The 25,642-nt window shown below is 34.3% G+C and overlaps 2 long non-coding RNA genes across 2 annotated transcripts; one reads left to right on the top strand and one right to left on the bottom strand.

Moving 5' to 3' along the window:
* Window positions 1–10,905: 10,905 nt before the first annotated feature.
* Window positions 10,906–11,978, bottom strand: LOC120153076. The gene is made up of 3 exons (XR_005518756.1): window positions 11,508–11,978; window positions 11,037–11,098; window positions 10,906–10,960 (listed from the first exon to the last, which is right to left on the bottom strand). It is a non-coding gene; the product is annotated as an uncharacterized LOC120153076 (long non-coding RNA).
* On the top strand, window positions 11,563–24,657 carry LOC120153078. The gene is made up of 3 exons (XR_005518757.1): window positions 11,563–11,632; window positions 24,328–24,335; window positions 24,646–24,657. It is a non-coding gene; the product is annotated as an uncharacterized LOC120153078 (long non-coding RNA).
* The last annotated feature ends 985 nt before the right edge of the window (window positions 24,658–25,642 follow it).

Here is a 25,642-nt window from a genome sequence, read left to right as displayed (position 1 = left end):
CGAATTAAATTCTTTAATCAGTCGATTCAATCATCATCTTTACAAATGCTATCCTTCTTTATTAAAGCAATGTTATGTGTATAATATTTTTCTAGTCTCATTGCCCATTACTGGTTTAATTAAAAATGATCTAAAATAGAGAATATGTATATATATATATATATATATATTATTGATTTCCATAGATATTGACAATGTAGCTCAAGAAAATAAATTATCCTAGAGACAGAATACAACAGAAGGTATTACCAAGGATAGTGTCGGAATCGTCTTTCTGTTGGGCTCGAAATTGGGCTTCGACTTGAATTGATTGGGTTAGAGTCGCCACCGATCATTTTAAAACGATATTTAGGTAGATCGGACACCATCTTATCTGATATGCGTTTTACCATAAAAGTGTTGGGTTCGGGAGTCGGTTACGATCAAGAAATGATTAGCACATTTGAACCGCCCTTTCGGTACCAATTAATTTATCGGTTGCCTTTTAATTGCGAAAATCAAGAATTTAAATTAAAACTTGAAATATTCGATTCGAATTAATTACCTTTGATCGATTGGAACTCTTCTATAAAAAAAGTCAAAAATGTTAGAAAAAAAAGTAAATAAATAAGGAATAAAATAAATAAATGATAAATTAAGGGAATATATATATATATATATATATATATATATATATATATATATATATATATATAATTAAATAAATAAAAAATTAAATAAATAAAAAATAAGAAAATGAAAGAAAGAAAGAGCCAAAGGAAAAGAGTAAAATAAAATAAAAATAGAATAAATAATATATATATATCAAAGAAAACAAAAAAGAAGAAACAAAATAAATAGAAAATAATTAAATAATATAAAAAGAGTAACCACTTAGAGGATCAAATTGAGACCAATTGAAATTAATGGCTTAAATCGGAATTAAAAAAGCTGCAAAAGAAAAAAACAAAAAGTTAGGTGCCAATTCACAAAATATAAAAAATATAAATAGGTACTAAATTGATTAAATTGGAAATATATAGGCAAATTTACAGATGGTGACCAAATTGAATCGCGACTCAAACGTTCAGGGACGACGGAAAGGATATAAAAATCCTTTAATTGCACATTAGTCCTCGGTATATAAATACCCAAAAACCCTTCTTCCTCGTTCATTCTCACCACTTCTCAAAACTGATAACACTCTCTCAACTCTCAAAACTCTCTCAAAGCTCCTCCCTCCGGCCATCCTCTCCAATGGAGACCCACCGTCAGCCAACGCCTAAAGAACCCTCCGGCCACCACCCACGGTGGCCGGATACCAACCAATCATACCCTTCAAAAGCCCTTAACACCCCGATACCAGATCCAGCCACAAAACAACAAAATACCCTATAAATCGGTGTAGATCTAGCCTAGAAAGTCTCAATTTTTAACCTTTTAGACGAAAACTCTAAACCTTCCCGATGGCTCTTCGATCTGCTTTGCTTTGATTTTTGTTTTTTCTTGGATTTTATGTTGGGGCTTTGACTTTTGGGTTTATATGTTTGATATTGCTTGCGTTTCTGCTCTCGATTGTATTTGTGTTCTCGGTGTGTGTGTGTTTTGTGTGGCTATACACTGTTGGCTGTGACTCTCGGGTTTCGATTTCTCGTTGGGTCGTTGTGTTTGGCTTGTTGGTCGTGGCTTCTGTGTGTTGTGATGATGTTGTTTACTGGGGTGTCTTGTTGCTCCCTTTGTTGATCTCAGTTTACTGCTGTTGGTTTGGCTCTCGCGGTTTCTCCCTCTGTTGATGTTCTCGTGTGTACTCTATATCCCTTGATGTCACTGTGGTGGGGTATTTATACCCACCCAACCGGTGGCCTACTCCGACGATAACGGGGTTGTTCGTGTGTACTTCGCGCTAATCGTTTTTTATGTAGCCGGGAATCCCGGGATGGTGCAGTCCCGGTTTTGTTAGCCGGATGGTGCGCCATTTGACTCTGATTATATGGCGCTATGACATGCTAAAACCCTAACTACTACTTGACTGGTTCAGACCTGCTTAACTGGACCCGTTAGACTCGAAATGAACCTGAAATTAACAAAAAAACGATTAAATAAATAATAAAAACAAAAAACAAAAAAAAAGAATAAATAAAAAAGAATAAAATAAAATAAAATAATATACTATATAATATATAAATATAATTGTTTTAAAACTATATAAAATATATATTTCAAAGATATTTTCAAAACCATATATTATATAATTTTAAAAAAGTTTTCAAACTATATGTTATAGTTTTCAAAAACGTTTTAAAACTATATTATATGTTTTCAAAAATGTTTTTTAAAACTATATATTATATAAATTTCAAAATGATTTTAAAACTATTTATTATATAAGTTTTCAAAATGATTTTAAAAACTATATATTATATATGTTTTCTAAAATTGTTTTAAAAATTATCTATTATATAGTTTTCAAAGGTATTTTTTAAAAAACTATATATTATATATATTTTCAAAATGTTTTTTTAAAAAATCATATATTACATACGTATTTTTCAAAAACCATTTTGCGAACTATATAATATATATTTGTATAAAAGAAAAGAAAATAAATATGGATGAAAATGAGTGCCTACAGCTGCCCCTCTTTGTCCTTTTTCGTGGAACAAAAAATAGGACAAAGATAAAAAGACACAAATTTTCGTTAGGTGGAATTGAAAAATTGACTCTGAAGAAATGACTCCCTGTCGAATTGAGTTATTGATGACCCTTCCGTCGCGAAGTCGAGTCCATCTTGAAATGATATAGAATTGAAGCCGCAGTTCGGGATTTGAATCGGGATGCGACTTCTCGTTGCCCTTCAGTCTTTTTCTCGGTTTAAAGACATTGGTTGCAAAATTCGACTGGAAAATAGTCCTTTGATTCCACCATGTGGTTGACAGGCCCTCGAGTTGAATGAAATAGAACTCAAAAATTCTTTGTTGATATATAGTTTTTCTCGACTTAAGTTGTACTGCCGGGAAACAGTTTTTTTGTCACTGAGTCACGGTTAACTCGGGTCTTCTTCTCGACTTGAAAACCTCGATTACAACCGAATAATAGTGTGATGTGTCATCGAGCTGAATGAAATCGTACTCGACAATTTTATTGACAGATAGCCCTTCTTGCCTTGGGTTATGTTGTAAATGATGTGCCTTGGAGCTGAGCGTAGTCGAACTCGAAGGTCTTTGACAGATAGCCTTTCTAGCCTTGAGCTATTCCGCAAATGATGTGCCGTTGAGCTGAGCATAATCGAACTCAATGGTCTTTGTTGGCAGATAACCCTACTAGCCTTGAGTTATGCTGCAAATGATGTGCCCTCGAAGCTAAGTGTAATCGAACTCGAAGGTCTTTGGCAGATAACCCTTCTAGCCTTGAGTTATGCTGCAAATGATATGCCTTAGAGCTGAGTGTAGTCAAACTCGAAGGTCTTTTGGTGGGCAGATAACCCTTCTCGATTTAAGTTATGCTGCAAATGATATGCCTTGGAGCTTAGCGTAGTCGAACTCGAAGGTTTTTTGGTTACAGATAACCCTTCTAGCCTTGAGTTATGATGTAAATGATGTGCCCTCGAAGTTGAGTATAATCAAACTCGAGGGTATTTGGCAGATAGCCCTTCTCGACTTAAACTATGCTACAAATGATATGCCTTGGAGTTGAGCGTAGTCGAACTCGAAGGTCTTTGTTGGCAGATAACTGTTCTAGTCTTGAGTTATGCTGCAAATGATATGCCTTCGAAGCTGAGTGTAATCGAACTCGAGGGTCTTTGGCAGATAACCCTTCTCGACTTAAGCTATGCTGAAAATGATATGCCTTAGAGCTGAGCGTAGTTGAACTCGAAGGTCTTTGTTGGCAAATAACCCTTTTAGTCTTGAGTTATACTATAAATGATATGCCTTGGAGCTGAGCGTAGTCGAATTCGAAGGTCTTGGTGACAGATAGCCCTTCTGGCCTTGAGTTAAGTTGTAAATAGTTTGTTTAAAAAAATGGTTTCCCTTCACGGGTCGAAGCCGGTCATGATTCTTCAGGTGGTTCCTTTGAGTGAGTATGAATCAAATGAGATGATCTTTGAATGACTCCCCTTTTACGGGAAACCCACTGATGAATTATGACAACTGGATATCTTCCGTTGTAGAATTGAAATCTGGCTTGAATACATTAACTTGAAATATATTGCTCATTGTTTAGTTGAGCTGAACTGGATTTGTTCTGAACTGGTTCTCGAACTCATTTGAGCTGATTATCGATCTTTCAATTTGTCGAATTGGTTGAGAGGTAGCTTCTTACTGCTGAGTTAAGCAACCACCATTAATCTTTAAAGGTGCTTTTGAATCGAGTATCCTTCGCCTTGAAGTCGAAACTTGACTCTAAAAGCTGTAAAAAAAACATGTATGATAAAATGATGAATGTGATGCACTTAAGTATGTCTAAGATGCATGCAATATGAATGAATTATGTGTTATTTCTTGGATGGAATCGTGCTTTGTCTACTAATCTGGTCCTTGGAATTGATCATGCCCCATTATCTTTTCGAGCTTTGGCTTTACAGACCTTTCAAATCTGAGACTGTTCTGTTTGAAAATGTTTTTTCTCTTTTTTCTTGTTTTAGGAGGGAGAAAATGTTGTAAAATATTGCTCTTTAATTCAGGCTCGCAATTGAATCAAATTGTAAACATGAGTTCAAATAATATCAAAGGAATAAAGAGCTCTTTTAATGCTTTCAGAGTTACAGCTCTTTGAAAAATGTTCAAATGGATGAGTTGGTTTTAGGTTGACCTCCTTTCTATGGTTTCAGTAACCAAAAATGTCGTTTTTTAAATATCGCAACATGCTTTGGCATTTCAATTGGGTACGGGCAAAATGACGTGACTAGCATGATCAATTACCAGACCTTTTATTTCAGTCCTCTGAAATCTTCCATTTGTTCAAGTTTTGTAAACTCTTCTAACAAAGGTAGTGTAGAAATATCGTCTAAAAATGAAATGAGTCCTCGTGTGAAATTGACTATAACAGGTGTTCCTTAACTCCCTTAGTCCATTTTACCGAAACTTCTTGCTTAGATAAATTTGATTTAATTTGTCGTTATCTGACTAGCTGAATCCATAAAGCCGGGACGTTTAACCACCTGCTTTAGAGGGACAACTTAACATTATAATCAGTTTTATCAAGTTAACTGAAGGGTTCATCTCATCATAAAGTCTTCAGCTGGACAATAGTAGTGGAGCAAACACCAAATTGCCAAGTGTTCGAGCAATGTCATGGTTTGAATGTAATATACTTATAACGCCAGGGCTTTCAAGTTTCCTCTATAACCGATTACCTTAGCGGAATAGCTCAGTTTTACGGACTTAATTTCTTAAAATTGTCAAGGAGAACCTGTTATAGTCTAGCTGTTGTCGAAAGTAACAAATTTTATCTTTAGAGTTCAATTTTCAAGCAACTGACCTAAACTGGATTCACTTACTCGACTATTCCATCTGATCATCATTGAACGTCTTAAACAAAAAGTATAGTAATTGCCATATGCAAATGATGCCCCATGTTGTCCGCACCTTATGAAAGGAAAATGTTACATTGGTTAATTGGAAGAGCAGGGTACAGTTTTTGAGTGTATATTCTGGGTAAGGTCAAAGTCTTTGTTTTAAATCATGTTACTTTGTCAGGGATTTGTAACTTTGAACCATTTACAGAGCTTCTTAATTCAGTTGATATTCAAAGAATTGCAAGTTTGCAAATGTGATTCATTATTCGTCATCATTAAAGTAACATAAATTTATTCAAATGTTCTTACAACAAAACTTGAGAAAAAACGAAAAAACAAACTCAAATAGAATGCCTCAAAATTGAACAAGGCCTCCTTATGATGCCCCATTTGCCATGTCATTGCTTTCATCATGAAATTCTAGCTCTTTTCTGTCCATCAATAGCTAGATCAAGGCTCTAAATTCGGCACATTCTTGTACATCATGTCCATCTTCATTGTGGTAACAACAATAATTGCCACCTTTGGAATCTGATGTGCTAGGATGTGGTGCAAGAAACCCCGCATTTATCATTTGCCTCTATACCCAAACAAGAATTGTCTTCACTTCGGAAACTCTGGTTTTGGCCTTTTTACCCTTTTCTTCAGTGATTGCACTTTCTTTATTCTCTTGATGATTAGGTATAGGGTTCTAGGCAACGTGGGGAGATTCTGAATTGTTAAAATGAATCCAACCCCTATTGCACATCCTTTAGATAACCCTCTTAAAGGGGAGGCATTTTTCAATAACATGCCCCGTAACACCACCATGATATTCACAGTGCGCATTTTTGTCATACCACCTGGGGTATGGGGGCTTTAGAGGTATCTTGGGATAGGGTGACACCACATGTGCGTCAAACAGTTTTTGGTAGAGCTCCTTGTATGTCATGGGAATGAGATCGAAATGCTCCTTTTATCTCATTGGTTTTTACCTAGAAGAGGGTACAATTGTAGACGATTTTGAAATATTGATGATTTCTCTTTCATTCTTCTACAGAGGAGGCTTTCCACTCGTCCTACTCCTGGTTTAATTGTAATTTCTACCCTCGTTGTTTTGACCTCTTCATCAAATTTCGGAATGCGATAATTATCCGAATTATCTTGAAGTCCTGGTAAGATTTTGGATAAGACAACCACTTGCGGGGTAGGTGGCATGGTTACCCCTTCTGATGAGCCTACCCAGGAGCACTTGTCTGATATAGGCCAGCTAACTTGGCAACGACCTGATCGACCAAGGACTTTTGGCCTTTCGTGATTGCATCTAAAGTACTCTGGCTATTCTGATATATCTTTTCTTCTAACTCTCTCTGGAGCTTCAACATGTTCTCTTTGATCTGAGTAATTCTGGCTTCCATCTTCTTTTTGGTTTGAATGAGGATGACACGTGTCTGAAGCTTGTGGAGGTATGTCCAGTGTTTGTACCCTTCCGTTATGAAAATCTCTTGTTAGATCATGTGAATTCAATGAAAAAAAGAAAATAATGCGAAATATGCAAGAATGCATGATGCATGAAATGTTTGAGGCATTGATCCAAAAAATGTGCATGTTATTTTGAATAGTCCTTATTGGGACAAAAGTGTTACATCTGAAGAGACAAAAACTTTTCGATGGTATAGATCCCCACAGCTTCTGACAAGTTGATTCGTCTTCTGTATTTTTTCACCGGATGAATATCATGTCGATCCAATCTTGTTCCTTTGGCTAAACTTGTGCATGTGACGAGCTGCTTACCCCAAAAAGGTATCGAAGGACTGCATCTCCGGCTTTCACTCTATGCTGAGCTTGTTCTAAACGAAAATACTATTGGAGCCCTCCATCCGAAGTTTATTGACTTGTTTCTGGAATTCGTCAATAATGGTCTCCAACTTAGCTAAGGTTTCACCATCTTATTCTCATAGTTTTTGAAAGGACTCTCCGGATCAGTAACATTTTCCTTGTCTTGCCCCTACAACCTTTGCCTCTAAGTATTCTTTGACCACGGCTGGGCTTCTGAGCTTTTTATCTTTTTGTATTATAACCTCTTTGTCCATTAATGTAGATTATTCATGTTTAACAAACACGTTTTTAGTATATCAACACCTCGTTTTAAATGATGCAAATGATGAAAACAAAATAAAATAGAACAAATATAAAAATAGTTAGTGAGGTAAATCAAAACAATAATAAAAATAAAAAATCATATCCCACATGCTTATTGTTCCTACCCGAGCATGATCTCTATCCCGCATGCTAATTTCAAACAAATCCTAAACCGTATATTTGTCTAGTTCGCATGCTTTGAATAGAAAGTAAAGCAGGAAATAAAATCAAAGCAGCGTAGGGTTTGCAATGAGGTTTTGGGGTGGGCTCTAATTCCCTATACTCTCCCGATTTAGGTTCTAAAAAGGTACTCGAGTTCTCCTTGTTGGTGCCCCCTTGGGCTTGCCAGACCCTTAGTCCTAAGCCCATCACAAACTTATGTGGACTAAGTTAAACTCGAGAGTATTCATTCCCTTATGCCCATACGAAGAATAAATTCACACGAAGACATAAGGTAATATGAATCCCGAAGGTTACTTGCTAGGCCCATACGGAGAATAAATTCCCACGAAGGCGTCGCTTTCGTCCCCACTTAAAAGGGTTCGAAACTCAGGTATAGAGCTAGAGATCACAATTTTGAAAAATCTGAAATCATTAAAAAACGTTAGTATAACTATTTATTTGAAAAAATAATCAAAGATAAATAGTAAGAATCGAATAAATAAATTAAAATTTAAACTTGTAATTTTTGCTAAAAAAGACAACCGGAAATTAATTTCAGCCTGACTCACTTACATGTCCCCAGCAGAGTCGCCAAGCTGTCGAAACCGCCTTTCGATTGGGTCCGGAATTGGGCTTCGACTTGAATTGATTGGGTTAGAATCACCATCGATCATTTTAAAACGATATTTAGGTAGATCGAACATCATCTTACCTGATATGCATTTTACCAAAAAAGTGTTGGGTCAGGAGTCGGTTACGGTAAATGAAGGATTAACACCCTTGAACCGCCCTTTCGGTACCAATTAATTCGTCGGTTGTCTTTTAATTGAGAAAATCAAGAATTTAAATTAAAACTTAACATATTCGATTCTAATTAATTACCTTTGATCGATTGGAACTCTTCTATAAAAAAAGTAAAAAAATGTTAGTAAAAAGTAAATAAATAAGGAATAAAATAAATAACGATAAATTAAGGGAATATATATATATATAATTAAATAAATAAAAAATAAAATAAGAAAAATGAATGAATGAAAGAGCCAAAGAAAAAGAGTAAAATAAAATAAAAATAGAATAATATATATATATATATATATATATATATATATCAAAGAAAACAAAAAATAATTAAATAATATAAAAAGAGTAACAAATTAGAGGATCAAATTGAGACCAATTGAAATTAATGGCTTAAATCAGAATTAAAAAACTGCAAAAGAAAAAAAAAAGTTAGGTGCTAATTCACAAAATATAAACATGGACTAAATTTATTAAATTGAAAATATGGAGGCAAATTAACAGATGGTGACCATATTGAACTATGACTCAAACATTCAGGGATGGCGGAAAGGATTTAAAACTCCTTTAATTGCACATTAGTCCTCGGTATATAAATACCTAAAAACCCTTCTTTTTCCTTCATTCTCACCACTTCTCAAAACTGATAACTCTCTCTCAATTCTCAAAACTCTCTCAAAGCTCCTCCCTCCGACCATCCTCTCCGATAGAGACCCACCGTCAGCCACCACCTAGAAAACCATCCGACCATTGCCCACGGTGGGCGAATACCAACCAATCATACCCTTCGAAAGCCCTTAACACCCCGATACCAGATTCGGTCCCAACACAACAAAATACCCTATAAATCGGCGTAGATCTAGCCTAGAAAGTCTTGATTTTTACCCTTTTAGTCGAAAACTCTTCGCCCTCCCGGTGGCTCTTCGATCTGCTTTGCTTTGATTTTTGTTTTTGCTTGGATTTTCTGCTGGGGCTTCGGCCTTTGGGTTTATATGTTTGATATTGCTTGCGTTTCTGTTCTCGATTGTATTTGTGTTCTCGGTGTGTGTTTTTTTGTGTGGCTATCCACTGTTGGCTGTGACTCTCGGGTTTCGATTTCTCGTTGAGTCGTTGTGTTTGACTTGTTGGTCGTGGCTTCTGTGTGTTGTGATGATGTTGTTTACTGTGGATTTATCGTTGCTCCCTTTGTTGATCTTGGTTTACTACTGATGGTTTGGCTCTCATGGTTTCTCTCTCTGTTGATGTTCTTGTGTGTACTCTATAACCCTTGGTTTCACCGTGGTGGGGTATTTATACCCACCCCACCGGTGGCCTACTCCGACGATAACGGGGTTGTTCTCATGTACTTCGCATTAATCGTTGTTCACATAGCCAGGAATCTCGGGATGATGCAGTCCCGGTTTTCCCAGTCGGCCGGTGTGCCGTTTGACTCTGATTATGCAACGCTGTGACATACTGAAACCCTAACTACTACTGGGCTGGTTCAGACCTGCTTAACTGGACCCATTGGACCTGAAATTAACCAAAAAATGATTAAATAAATAATAAAAACAAAAAACAAAAAAAATAATAAATAAAAAAGAATAAAGAATAAAGAATAAAGAATAAAGAATAAAATAAAATAATATACTATATAATATATATAAAAAATTGTTTTAAAACTATATATAATATATATTTCAAAACCATATATTATATAATTTTAAAAATGTTTTCAAACTATATGTTATAGTTTTAAAAAACGTTTGAAACCTATATTATATGTTTTCAAAAATATTTTTTAAAACTATATATTATATAAATTTCAAAATGATTTTAAAACTATATATTATATAAGTTTTCAAAATGATTTTAAAAACTATATATTATATATGTTTTCTAAAATTGTTTTAAAAATTATATATTATATAGTTTTCAAAGGTATTTTTTAAAAAACTAAATATTATATACATTTTCAAAATATTTTTTTAAACAAAATCATATATTATATAAATATTTTTCAAAAACTATTTTGCGAACTATAATATATATATATATATATAAAATAAAATAAGATAAAATAAATATAAAAGAAAATGAGTGTATACATATGGCCATTAAAGAACAAACACAATATCCAGACCTATGACTTGCAAAATGCAGCGAGAGTATCATCAAGGGCCTTCCTATCATACTCGCCGGTGAAAACACAATTTACGATCAACTTGAGATATACGGAACAAGTAAGACTTGGTTCACTTGCCGCCATGACAGACTTGAACATTTCCACATTCATGGTTTCAGGAGCAGCAGTGGGTAACTTAGTCCGCAGTAAATGTCATTAACCCATTTGAAAATTGACCTGTCGATCCAACCGAGGCAGTGTGACATGTCAACAGCCATAACCTGGGTTAAGCACAGATTTGAGTTTAGCAGATATGCGGAAGAAGATCAAAACGAAATGCAACAACAACCACAATACCGTGCCAGCTGCAACAGCTTCTCCATGAAGCCCTCTCCATATCCAAACCCAGTTTCTATTGCCTGGAAAGAAACATGAAGACATCAGCCAAACGAATACAATCTGAAGGTACCAGAATAAGTTAAAGCACAAAAAAGCACAAATTCTAACACAAGGGAATTCAAAATAACTTCAGCGCCAAGCAAAACCAAAAAAAAAATATTGCTGAACATTGCTAAAACACGAAATCTCAAGTTTTGAGTAACTTGAAATGTATTAAATTTTAAAACCATTTCACAATTTCCTTCTTGGGATTTCAAACCACGCAGTCACGAAACAAAAATCCCAAAAAGGACGAGGATACTTCATAAATTCAGCAAGTTACACTAAGAAGCAAAAAACAGAGTATGCATATGCACCAAGCATGAATATAACCCATTCTCTTCGCAAGCTAAAATGTAATATATCCGGTAGCTCACTTATAAAACTTACATGACCAAATGTACGCCCCAAGTTCAGTGTAGCCCTCAACCACTTTCTTTCTCATCTAATGAGACAACCTCAGCCTTGTTTTCACACGATCGCTTTATAGCATAAGCCAGCGCATCAGGATCCCTGTAATGATCAACAGCGGATCACTTAATGCTTGAAGAAATATAGATCGCAAAGATGACAAAATCACCGGCGTATAATATCGTTGCTTCAAGTAGACAAGGACAGTTATACACATTCACAAAGCACACCAGGAAGAAAGTTTGACCACTTTAATGGATAACACAAGGTATATTCCCAGATTCGACTCACCGGAACCGGAACCGGAACCGCGGAGGGTAAGGTTGAGGGGTTTATTAAGCTTGGGATTGGAGTCGGATGAGAAATTGGTGTTGGGGTTGGAGGAGATAGAAAGAGAGAAGGCGTTAGCGGTGCACGCCATGGATGAGAAGAAAGGAAGGAGGGGTTTGGTTTATTCCTTTCTCCTTTAAAAATTGATCGCACTTCAAAAATATAAACTTTTATAAAGCAAGCTAGGAATAAAGTGAAGTGGTTAATAAATTAAACAAATTTTAAGTTTTAAATCTCAAATTTTAAAGACTGCAGTTCTTTGTTCTTCCTCGACTGGCGATGGTATGCTTTACGGTTCCTTAGCATGAACATATTCGTCGTGACGTTAATACATTACGAACTCCAGCCCACTGGCCCAGAGACATTGGTGGAACAATGAGTTTCTTCACACGCTTTTGATACGTCACTCGTTGCGAGCGATTGACTATTCCATCTATTTGCTAATGTGCCAACAAAATATCATAAATCATACACATTCGGTGACGTCACCTAAAATTTGATTTTTTCAGTTAATTATTTATTTTATTAATAGTATTTATATTAAATTTTTTGTATTTATATTAAAATATAATTTTTTAATTAATTATTTATTTTACTAATGATACTTAATCTAAAATTTTATTTTTATATATTTTATTTTTAAAATTTTATATTATTAATATATATGTATAATCGCGGCTAAATTACATAACTGACACCGTTTGCTTTTAATTTTACCTTTCTGACACCGTTTGACCAATATTTCCAAAAGTAGCACCCTTTCTGCTGAGTTGGCAAAGGCGCGTCCCCGGGGACGCGCTTTACTCGTGTTTTCGCTGAGTTGGATGCCACGTGTGAAAGGCGCGTCCCCGGGGACGCGCCTTTGCCATATCAGCAGACACGTGTGGAAAGCGCATCCCCGGGGACGCGCCTTCCATTAAATGTCATAAATGCCCCCATCCGTTTTTCCTAACTACCCCTCCTCCTCCCCTATATAAACCCCCTCAACCCTCCCTCATTCTTCACACCAAAATAATCTTCTCCTCTCTTATATAACTCAAATTCTCCAACTATTTGAGTTTTAAATTTGTTATTAGTGGTAAGAAATTTATTTTTATGTTAGTATTTTTTTAAATAGTTATTATTTTTTATATTAATATATTTATGTAAATATTTTTTTTATTAAAATAATATTTATAATTATTATTTATTTAGAATTATTAATTTTTTTTTGCTAATTATATTGTTTTGTCTACAGTTATAATGGAAAACGAAATGCTGTTGCGATTGGATATTGATCATATCTCCAGACATTTTAGCGATATGGTAATATTTTTTATAATTAATGTTAATATTTAAATTTATTTTATTTTAAAGTTATTATGAATTTATATTAATTTTTATTTTTTATATATATTATTTAGGATGCTGATCGTATTTTAGAAACTTTTATTAAAAATCCACGTATACCGACACCGGAACATATTTTGCCATATTTGGCTTCTGCTGGGTTCGGGTATATTGCAACAATTATAGGCGGTTGCAAACTCGAACCTGTCCTAATTTCTGCACTGATTGAGAGGTGGAGGCCCGAGACACACACTTTTCACCTTCCATGTGGAGAGGCAACAATTACATTGGAGGATGTCTCTATGCATCTGGGGCTTCCCGTCGACGGAAATACGATGTGTGGTATGGCGGATGGTGATTGGCAATCAATGTGCATTGATTATCTTGGAGCTGCTCCGCCAGAGTTTAATGGAGGTAGAATAGCTTTATCTTGGTTGAAAGCTAATTTTGAGGTTTTAAATGAAAATGCTTCAGAGGATCAAGCAAAGGCATGTGCTCGGGCATATATTCTACGAATAATTGGAGGAATATTGATGCCCGACAAATCTCGCAACCAGGTGCATTGTATGTGGTTGCGGCATCTGATCGATTTTGATGAAGCTGGAAGATATAGTTGGGGTGCTGCAGTTTTGGCATTTCTCTTTAGAGAAATGTGTCGGGCGACGAATTATAAGAAAACTGCTATCGGTGGATGTCTTCTGCTTCTACAATCATGGGCGTGGTTCCGCATGCCTTTCTTATGCCCGATCGTGAATGAACCATACGTATTCCCCTTATTGTTGAGGTAATTTTCGAACTAAATTTTGATTTAAATATTTTCAATTAAATAGGGTGATATTTAGTTTATATTATATTTCATAGGTGGTCGATGAAAAGAAATGACCATAAAAGTATACCTACTGGGTTAGAGGAAATTCGTTTACTTATTGATACGAAAGCTGGGTCTGAGGTATGTTTTTAAATTTGTTTAATTATTAATATTTTAATTTAAAATGTTAGATATAATTAGAATATTTTATTTATTTGAATTGTATATTTATATTTCAGTTTCAGTGGATACCTTATGCGAGCGATGAAGTGAAAGCTTGCATCCCACCCCACCTTAGTGGGTCATTAGAGGTATGGATATCGGTTATACCTCTTATATGTTATGCTATTATTTAGTGGCATCCAGTTGATCGCGTGCTCCGTCAGTATGGTTGTACGCAATATATTCCTGGAGCTCCTAGGAATTTAGACGACGTGCATAACATAGATAGACGGGGAAAGAAAGATGTTAACTGGGTGGTGAGACACAGAGATTGGATTGCGCTTTGGGAGAACTGATATACACTGTTGGCCCCTCGACAATATTACGCTGAAACTGGTCATATGGTTACGGATAATTATATGGACTGGTTTAATGAAAATTGGAAACCGTTTCTACTTTCGACGGAAGCACGAGGGGTTAACATTCCTAGGCGCCGAGAAAGACGTCAACCGTCTCAATATCATCGTCCCCCGACGCGTGGACGGAGAGAAGGCGCTACCGGTTCTGCATCAGTCCCACCACAACATCCTTATTCGTCGATGCCGCAGGGGTACATGCCCAGCCCTCCACTTCATATGCCAAGCCCACCAGTTTATATGCCATCTCCGCAGGGTTACATTCCGAGCCCGCAGGGTTACATTCCGAGCCCGCAGGGTTACATTCCTAGCCCGCCAGGTTACATGCCTAGCCTGCCAGGTTACATGCCTAGCCCGCAGGGTTTTATACCATATGGAGGTGCATATACGACTATGTTTAATGATCCAGCATATGGTTCATATGCATCTTATTTGGCTGGTGGTGCTTCTCCACAGACACCTCAATCTCCATCTGGATCACATACATCGATGCCAATGTTTCCACAGTTTCCACAGTTCCCGGGGAGCGGTGGGATTGTTACTAGCACTCCTCCAGGGTCGTTATTTTATACAGTTCAGTCCCGAGTTGATCGATCTAACACAGAGAAATATGTCTGCTACTGCGTCCAACGTCACAACGGATGTCAATGGATGGTCCGTGTATCAAAGAGGAAGAACAACTTATGGGAACTAACCAGATACAACGGTCCTCATACATGTTGTGCAACAGGTATAAACCAGGATCATCCCAACTTGGACTCCAACATTATTTGTCAAGCAATCATGCCCATTGTGAAGCAAAGCTCTCATATAGCTGTTGCAGTGTTGATTTCTGCTATACAGTCACAATATGGGTACACTGTCTCATATAAAAAAGCGTGGTTGGCAAAACAGAATGCCATTTGCAAACTTCATGGCGAATGGGATTCCTCTTACAACGAGCTGCCCAGTTGGTTTCATGTTGTGCAAAGACTTAATCCCGGGATAATTGTTGAGTTCGAAACTCAACATCATTACGTGAATGATCGAATGGTTCGCGATCGCTGCCAATTTTACCGAGTCTTTTGGACTTACCCTTAGTGTATTAATGCAGTCAAGTACTGTAAACCAATTGTCCAAATTGATGGTACTTTCTTGTATGGGAAATACAAGCAAGTTTTATTATTGGCTGTGGTCCAAGATGGAAACCGCAATATTCTTCCTGTTGCGTTTGCCCTCGTTCAAGGAGAAGACACTGAGTCTTGGGCTTTTTTCCTTAAAAATTTACGTTTACATGTTGTCACCAGGGAACGACTATGCATTATTTCAGACCGAGGAGCCGGGATAAAAGCAGCAATGGACTCTTTGGGTACAATGTATAAACCTCCACATGTTCAACATCGTTATTGTGTCCGTCATATTGCTGCAAACTATTACGGAAAATACAAGAAGAACGATGAACGTCAGTTAGTCGTACGGATGGGTATGTTACTTTTTCCCAATTTTTCTATCAATTTCTTATTACTTATTTATACTTCATATTAACTATTACATATTCCTAATGGCTTAGGTTACGAACTCTTACCTCAAAGGTTTGAGTCGATGCTACAAGAGTTGTTTGGCAAAAATAAGAAGGGGTGCGAGTACATTATGGACATCAGCAAAGAAATGTGGACAAATGCATATGACGGGGGGTATCGCTATGGTCATATAACAACAAACTTGGCTGAAGCAATAAATTCAACCTTAAAGGGGGCGCGTCATTTACCAATCACGGCGTTGGTTAAAACGACTTATTTTCGTTTGGGTCAACTCTTTGCAAAGCTCGGTGGACAAGCTCTTACTTGGATGCAAAACGGACATATTTACCACCCAAGACTAGTAGTTGATTTACAGAAAAAAGTGGCTGCATCAAATGGGATGTTAGTTACAAATTTTTCTCGCACCCGTGAATTGTTTCGTGTAACCGAAATGCCACGTCCGCTGCAAGGGATTGAAGCTAACTCTTTCAGAGTTAATCTGCAAGAGAGGTGGTGCGATTGTGGTTTATTTCAAGCACTCAAATATCCATGCTCTCATGTCATTGTTGCTTGCTCACATTCGCATTTGGACTACAAAAATTATGTTGATCCCGTATACCAACTTTCACAAGTATTCAAGGTATATGAATTTGAGTTTCCGCCCATAGGAAACGAAAGAGACCCAAATGAGATTCAAACTTGGCTTACAATTGTACCAGATCCATTGCTATTGAGGGACTCAGGTCGTCCAAAATCTACTAGAATACATTGTGATATGGATATTCGGGAGAAGTCAACAGAACAAAAATGATGTGGGCATTGTAGAAACATCGGGCACAATAGAAAAAAATGTCCAGCTCTGTTATCATCATATAACCGTTAACTCTTATGTAATTAATATTGTATTTAAATGAATGTTTTTGTTTCTAATAATTTAATGTTATTGCATTTATATAATTTGTCAATGTATGTACACCTAAATAATTGTTTTTAACTTTTAAATACATAAAATATATTTAATATATTTATTTAATATAATAATTAATATTATTAGTTATAATTTTTTTTAAAATATAATAATAATTCCACCTTCTAAGTAGAGAAAAATATTAAATTAAACAAATTAAAAGTTATTAAAAAATTTATGTATACGATGACACATTTCATGTTCTGATTGGAAGATTAAATTTATTAAATTAAATTTTCAATAAGACTAATTTTATAAAATATGTAAGTCTTGAAGATTAAATATGTAATTATACTAATTTATTAACTTATGCATCAATATTTTCGTTAAATATTGATATGAGATGACTAGATTGATAACATTTAAATAATTAACTGATAAAATTAATAGATCGATAATCAAAATAAAAAATAATCGAAACTTGATAATTCTTACATTATAATCGAAACTTGATAATTCTTACATTATAATCGAAACATTTTACATAATATATTATTAATTTATAATAATAATAATAAAAATAAACTATTTATTATAAAACAAAATACGTGTCTGTTGAGTTGGCAAAGGCGCGTCCTCGGGGACGCGCCTTCCACACGTGTCATCCAAGTCAGCGAAAAACACGGGTAAAGCGCGTCCCCGGGGACGCGCCTTTGCCAACTCAGCAGAAAGGGTGCTACTTCTGGAAATATTGGTCAAACGGTGTCAAAAAGATAAAATTAAAAACAAACGGTGTCTAATTTAGCCTATAATCGCTCTGTAAAATATTTTTGAATCCGCTGTCAGTAACCTCTTAGCATGAAATGAAAGCGAACAGAATTGTCAAATCTGTTCTACTATGGATAGCAGTAGCACTGTAGCAGAGTGGTGGTCACCATCACTATTCTGTTTTGCAACCTTTCGAAATTTAAATACTATTAATATTATAAAATAAAATAAATTTAAATGATAGTAATAAGAAAAATGAACATACCATGTGTCTCCAAAATATACTAATAGTATATCATTCTTTAAATTAATATGATATCTACTGGGAGCGAAAACATACAGTGGATATCAACTATAGCGGATCCAAAAATTTTAAAAATAAAATTTTAATATTTTAATATTTTTTCTTATAAATAATAGATATGTAAAAATTTAATTTTTTTACTTAACCTATTAAACTAAATTTAATATTTTTTTCTTATGAATAATTGGTTTGTAAATTTTTTTTTACTTAACATATTAAACTATATTTCACTATTTTTCTAAAATAATGACATTAGGGCTGTAAATGAGACGAGACAGATCGCGAGCTACTCGAGATCGACTCGATCAAGGCTTGATAAATACTTGGATTGAATGGACTCGACTCGAGTTCTTAACGAGCCGAAACATGCTACTCGATATTCGACTCGAAAAGCTCGTGAGCAGCTCGAAAATATAATTTATTAAGATTTTATTTTTTAAAAAATAAATTTTTAATAATGTGAATATTTATGTATTGAATTTTTTTAAATACATTAAGATTTCATGTATTTAAGGTTCATGTTCGAGTTTGAGGCTTCAATCGAGTTAAGTTTAAGATTTTTTTTCATTTCTAGCCTTTTCTAGCTGCTCACGAGCTTCAGTTCAGGATTTCGAGTTCGAGTCGAGCTTGAAAATTTTAAGCTCGTGAGTTTTCGAGTCGAGTCGAGCTCCGTTTAAGAGTTTTCGAGTCGAGTTGAGTACCATTTCAGAGTTTTCGAGTTGAGTCGAGCTCAACTCGGCTCATTTACACCCCTAAATGAGATACACTTGATCCCCTATGGGGATTAGTGCATCCGCCCCTGATCAACATGATTTGTTCAAGTGATAAACAGATTAAGGTCGTTTAAGCAAAGTCTCAAGTTTGAATCATTGTGTATGAAGAAAATCTTTACCGGGAGATTCACCCACCAAAATCAACGATCCAGATTAATTTAGATTCGTGAGAGTAAAACGTTAGAACCGGAGGGGGAAACATACAGCGGATGTTACGACTCACAACTCATCAACTTCTTACGGTTTTTGAGTGAGTATAAAATAGGATTAGGGTCTAGTTATTAAGTTATTAATTTAAGTTTTCAAGATTATTATTTGATTCTTCGCTCTAACTAAGAATAGAATCTATTTTGATCACTATTATTTTAACATGAATACATTATCTTTATAAAAACTCAAATCATCTTTATGCCTCTAGTGACAGGAATAGCATCTTCCTATTTCTTACCATTCAATTCGTTAATTCCAATTTTTCTTTAAGTATCATCTTAATCTGTCTCTAATGACATGATTAGCTTGTTACTATTGATTTGGTAATTAAATCAGTCATATTCCTACATGACCAACAAATATCTTTAATACCATAGGAAATATCTCCTCTTTTTTGTCTTTACATTTAACCACAAACTGTTGCTAAAGCCTTTTTGATGGTTCCCTGCTGTCCAAGTTGAGATTCTTTGAATCCTTTACTTTGGGTTACCAGCTGTGAACCATAACACACGAGCTTAAAAGTTAAAAGGTCGTTCCGGAGCCATCGAGTATCGTGCGTAACTATCATTAATCATGTAATGTTTTCTTAGGGTAAATAAATAAGATTTGTATCGATTTTATGATTGAGTTTTAAACGTTATAATTTTAGTATTAAATTTTAATTTCAACTTTAATATAAATATTAAATTTTGAATTATTAATGCCATGAGGATATGATCGGGTTTTTCAAGTGAACTTTAGTTTGTATATTGATTTTGTCACCTATTCACAATGATCTACTCCTTTGATCTTGTGAGGCGATCATCATTAATTGTTTGTCGTCGTCGTCATTCATGATAAGATTAATTCTAGAATGTTTTTATTTTACTCTTTTTCTTCTTTGTTCAAATTAGCTTTTAACGAAATTCATTCACGATTTGATGTTCTAATACTTTGATCTCCTTCAGTTATTATCTAATTAAACTAGTTTCGAGGTATGTTATTCACCTTCTATTTTAGTTATATGAGTTTTTGTCATAATATTCTCAAATCTCACATTGCTTATATATAATTTTTAAAATGTTTAAATATAATCTTCTAAACATATTCTTAATGAGTGATAAAGACAATATCCATACATGTGTATTGTTATTGTTGTTTGGTTGGCAAGAAACCACTCATCAAACCTATCACGGCAAAAACGCTCCCTACAAAATAAGCAGAGCCGTTCTAGATGTTTTCGGACTTAGCGAAAACTAAAAAATATGCCTTTATAAAATGAAAGCATATTTCATTACTTTAAGAAATTAATTTAATAGTACATAAATAAATCATAAAAAATGATTAAATTTTGTGAAAATATATTGTTTTATTAAGAAAACACCTTAAATACAACTAAAATAGAATAAATAAATAAAAATTGAATGTGTGTATGATACATAGCTTGATTTTGAATAATAAAAAATAAAAAGAATTGTATATTATTTAATTGTTAGATTGAAAATGAAAAATACTAGAAATTAAAGAATATTTTATAAACTGAAGAGTAAGATTTGAAAAAAAAAGACAAAACATGATTAAATTAAATTTAAAATTGAATGAATAAATAAGAGAAATGGAAAAAGAGGGTCAAAACCTAAACTTTTTATGAAATTATAAAAATTAGGGCCCTAATTATAAATATAAAAATTAGTTTTGTATATTATTTTATTGTTAGATTGAGAATGAAAAAGACTAGAAACTAAAGAATATTTGATAAACTGAAGAGTAAGTTCTGAAAAAAAGACAAAAACATGATTAAATTAAATTTAAAATTGAATGAATAAATAAGATAAATGAAAACAGATTGTCAAAAACTATACATTTTATGAAATTATAAAAATTAGGGTCCTAATTATAAATATAAAAAATTGGTTAAATTTAATCCAAAATTAGATGAATTAATAAGAGAAGAAAAAGAGGGTCAAAAATAAAAGTTTTATGAAAATATAAAAATAAAGGATCTAATTATAAATATAAAAAATTGAGCTACTTAATTATAAATACAAAAAAAAATGGATGCATGAGTGGTTGCTCATGGTGCTCCCCTGAGCCGACCCTAAAAATAGGGTAGTTATGCGGTGCGGCACCTAAAAAACGGCTAATATATGGCGTGACCGGTTAAAATTTAGACCGGTTATGTTATATTATTTAACCGGAAATATTATCAAGTACAATAACATATTAGGTAACGCTTATATAATGTAATAGATAGCGCTTATATAATAAAATATGTATTTAACGGGAAATATTATAAAGTACAATAACATATTAGGTAGCGCTTATATAATGTAATAGGTAGCGCTTATATTGACCTATTTTATAAGTAAATCGGTATATTTATATCGGTAACATTGCAAATTTACTTATTACATTATAATTATCGGTTTCGATATTTCATAAAGTGTCGAAACTTTTTATAAAAGTATCGACAATTTATGCTTGCACCTCGTTGGCCATTAATATTTCATTCTGGACAAAAATATCGACACAAACTAAAAAAGTGTCGATACATGATTTAGACCTATTTTTTCATAAAACCGGTATAATTATACAGGTTTCATTGACCATTTACCTATTACATTATACTTATGGGTTTCGATGTTTTAGGGATTGATATTTTTTTAATAAATGTATCGACATTTTTTAAGGGTACACCTTTTTTGGCATTCATTTTAAACCGTAAGTATCGACACTTTATGCTTGCACCTCGTTGGTTTTAATATTTCATTCTGGACAAAAATATCGACACAAACTAAAAAAGTGTTGATACATGATTTAGACCTATTCTCTCATAAAACCGGTATAATTATACCAGTTTCATTGAACATTATACTTATGGGTTTCGATGTTTTAGGGATCGATACTTTTTTAATAAATGTATCGACACTTTAAGGGTACACATTTTTTGGCATTCATTCTAGACCGTAAGTATCGACACAACTTTAACAAGTGTCGATACTATATGCTGACCTATTTTAGCATAAAACCGGTATATTTATATCAGTTACATTGTAAATTTACCTAATACATTATAATTATTGGTTTCGATGTTTTCGGGATCGATACTTTTAATAAGTGTCGATACTTTATGTTGACCTAATATATTATGCGTGCACCTCGTTTGGGTCGATACTTGTTACATTGCTAATTTACTTATTACATTATAATTATTGGTTTTGATGTTTTTTGGGTCGATACTTGTAGTTATTGTACATACCTCAATATGTACTGCGAATTTAATGTTGTACCCACCCTTTAACTACCACTATCAATACCACATCCTTCATCATTTTACATTCGGCCGTACTGTCAACATTTAAAATTTGTAATCAATTTAAAGTTTATCGATACTTTAATCCAATTACCATTTCAACAATAATAACAAAAAGACATTGATACTTACTAGAAGTACATATATCCACCCTTTGGTTGCTTTCGAGTCTCGGCCTCAATTTCAAAGTCATCTGCGCCACCAACAATTTTCCAACCCATTGACTCCATTTTTCCTTCATATATCAGTTTACGCAAATCAAATTATTTTGTTACATACAATTTATTCAATATACAAATATAGATAACTACTCTTGTGGTAAAACGGTTTTCTTCAAAAGAATTTGAATGGCCACTACAAAATGTGTCGGCACATTTATACAACCTATAATATCATTTTCTACCTATAATATTTAATAAAAGTATCGACATTTATATTTTACCTACAATATCACTTTCTACCTGCAATCGGTCCCAAATGCTTCTTTACTCCAAAACCCCAAACAAAACATAAAAACTCTATTCGCGATTACTGTAATAATAAAAAACTAGGGTTTCGACAATATACTTTTCGATTCGACTGCATCAATAAACAAACAAACATCGCTTTAAAAACGCCTTTTGAAATGCAGCAACAATTACGCTTCGATTTCAAAAACTCGTCCGTTCTATCGATTTTCAGAGGATATTTAGATATGTCCTTTATATTTTCATCAGATATGTTATTTATATTTAATCGATACAAATACAAAAATGTCGATACTTTTATGTCAGGTGTCGATACTTTCGAAAGGATAATTACCTATTTCTTTGAAAGTGTCGATAATTTATTACACGTACTTACGAAAGTATCGACACTTTCAATATATCCGGTATCGTTTTACCGGTTTTATCATTTTGATATCGATTTTATCATATTTTTACCTGTTATATCGTTGTGGATCGATATTTTTTTTAAAGTATCGACACATTATAGGCGCTAAAACTGCTTCTCTTTTAAATTCACAAAGTGTCGATCCTTATATAAAGTATCGACACTTTCAATATATCCGGTAACGTTTTACCGGTTTTATCATTTTGATACCGGTTTTATCATATTTTTACCTGGTATATCGTTTTGGATCGATACATTTTTTTAAAAGTATCGACACTTTATAGGATTTAAAACTGATTCTCTTTTAAATTCATGAAGTGTCGATCCTTATATTAAAGTACTGACACTTTAAATGTATCCGGTAGCGCTTTACCGGTTTTATCATTTCATTACCGGTTTTGTCATAGTTTTACCTGTTATATTGTTTTGGATCGACACATTTTTAATTTGGATCGACACGAACCGACAAGTTAAGTTTGCTGGTTGCACAATTTTTTAATATTTCTTCATGACTTAGACCTACTACATTATTATTAGTCAACATTTCCGGTAGCGCTAAACCGAATTTATTAAATATCTTTTAATGTATCCAGTAACGCCATATATTAACCCGTCTTTCTTAAGACAATCCCCTAAAAATAAGCCTTTTGCAATACACTTTTACTATAATACGTCTTTATTAAAAGAAGACTACCTTCATCAATAATATTATTTAGAGAAAATAACCTCAGTGACCAAAAATCCCATATAATATACGATTTTAACCAACTTTTTCCGGATTTGCCAAAATGACCAACAAAATCGCAATGCGATCGCTAATTCGCAACGCGATCTCCATTATCGCAAATTCGCGTTGCATTTTCGCAATGCGATAGTTGAAAATCGCGTTGCGATGGTCTACAGTATCGTTGCGATTTTCCCAATTCGCAATGCGAATAAGTAAATCGCAACGCGAATTGGGAAAATCGCAATGCGAATAAGTAAATCGCAACGCGAATTGGGAAAATCGCAATGCGATACTTACTATCGCAATGCGATAATACAAAATCGCAACGAGATACTTACTTTCGCAACTCGATACTGACTTTCGCAACGCGATAATACATAATCGCAATGCGATTTTCAAAGCGCCATTAGTATCCTGGCCAAGTATTTTATTTTTAAATTCCAAACATGAATATTAATATATTGGAACACTGAACTGTCCACAGTATATCCCGTAATCGCAACTCATAACCTAGAACCTAAAATCACAACTCAGTCACATCTCCATCTCTCACTCTCTCACCCATCTCCGACGAAATCCGTCCCCATCTCCGGCGAAATCCGTCTATCTAAATCTCTCAGAGCCACCCTCACAATCAGAAATGGAAAATCAACCAAATCAACCAACGAGGGTTAGTTTTTTTAATTATTTTCTTTTTGAAATTTTTGCATTATTATTAGGTTTTTCATATTGAAATTGATGATAAGTTTACTGGTAATTTCAATAATAGATTAACCATTTCACTTAGATTGCTTATTAAATGAACCAAGAATCGCAACGCGAAATGCAAATCGCAACGCGATTTTAGTTTCTCGTTGCGATAGTCATTTTCGTGTTGCGATTTTCATTTTCAGAAACTATTCTTCTTCTGCAAATTGAAACTTGAATGAATTGCATTACTTCAACCAAAAAACAAAGACAAATACGAAATTGACAGTGTTGCATATTTAAGTTTGAAGAATAAACTACTACTATTTATGTTTATTATTATTTTTGGTATATCTTCACAGTGTAGTTTTTGGTATATCTAATTTAGTATGTTTATTGTTTTTGTAGAACTTTTATTCGGCTCAATTGACCTTGAGAAATAAAGTCAGCCTGGCCAAAACAATTGCGTCGAAGCTTTCACCTGCACAAAGAAAAATGTTTGAGGATACATGCTTCGGGCCATGGCTGAAAGTACAACATCCCGGTGAAGATGCGATGTTGACACACCTGTTTCTTCAAACCATGACTAGCGATCTACCAGAGACTATACAACGTCGTGATGAAGAGATATGGTTTGATTTTCCACCGGCGTATACGTGTTTTGGGCGGGAGGAGTTTTGCTTAATCACCGGTCTACGCTTCGGACACGATGATGTAGGTCGGTACACTAGACACATTACCCGCCCATCATGGCTATCCCGGGTTTTTCCTGAGCTGGAGAGGCCGAGTCTACACGTAGAAGACCTGACAAGATTTTTGAATAATAAAGATGGTTTTACTCGGATGGATGACGTCGACGTTGTCCGAGTATGCCTTCTAATTCTTTTGCATGCCAGCTTTTTAGGCAGAGAGGCCAGACAACCTATTCCAAATGATCTAATCAAATTGGTAGAAGACCTAAATGCGTGGAACCTGTTTCCGTGGGGCTCGTATTTATGGAAAGCTACATGGAATAAGTTATCGTCTGCC

Source organism: Hibiscus syriacus, unplaced genomic scaffold (genome assembly GCF_006381635.1).
Source record: "Hibiscus syriacus cultivar Baekdansim isolate YM2019G1 unplaced genomic scaffold, ASM638163v2 tig00111098_pilon, whole genome shotgun sequence".
Lineage (NCBI taxonomy): Eukaryota > Viridiplantae > Streptophyta > Magnoliopsida > Malvales > Malvaceae > Hibiscus > Hibiscus syriacus.
The sequence above is the reverse complement of the archived record's forward strand: the minus strand, read 5'-3'. Positions and strand labels throughout refer to the sequence as shown.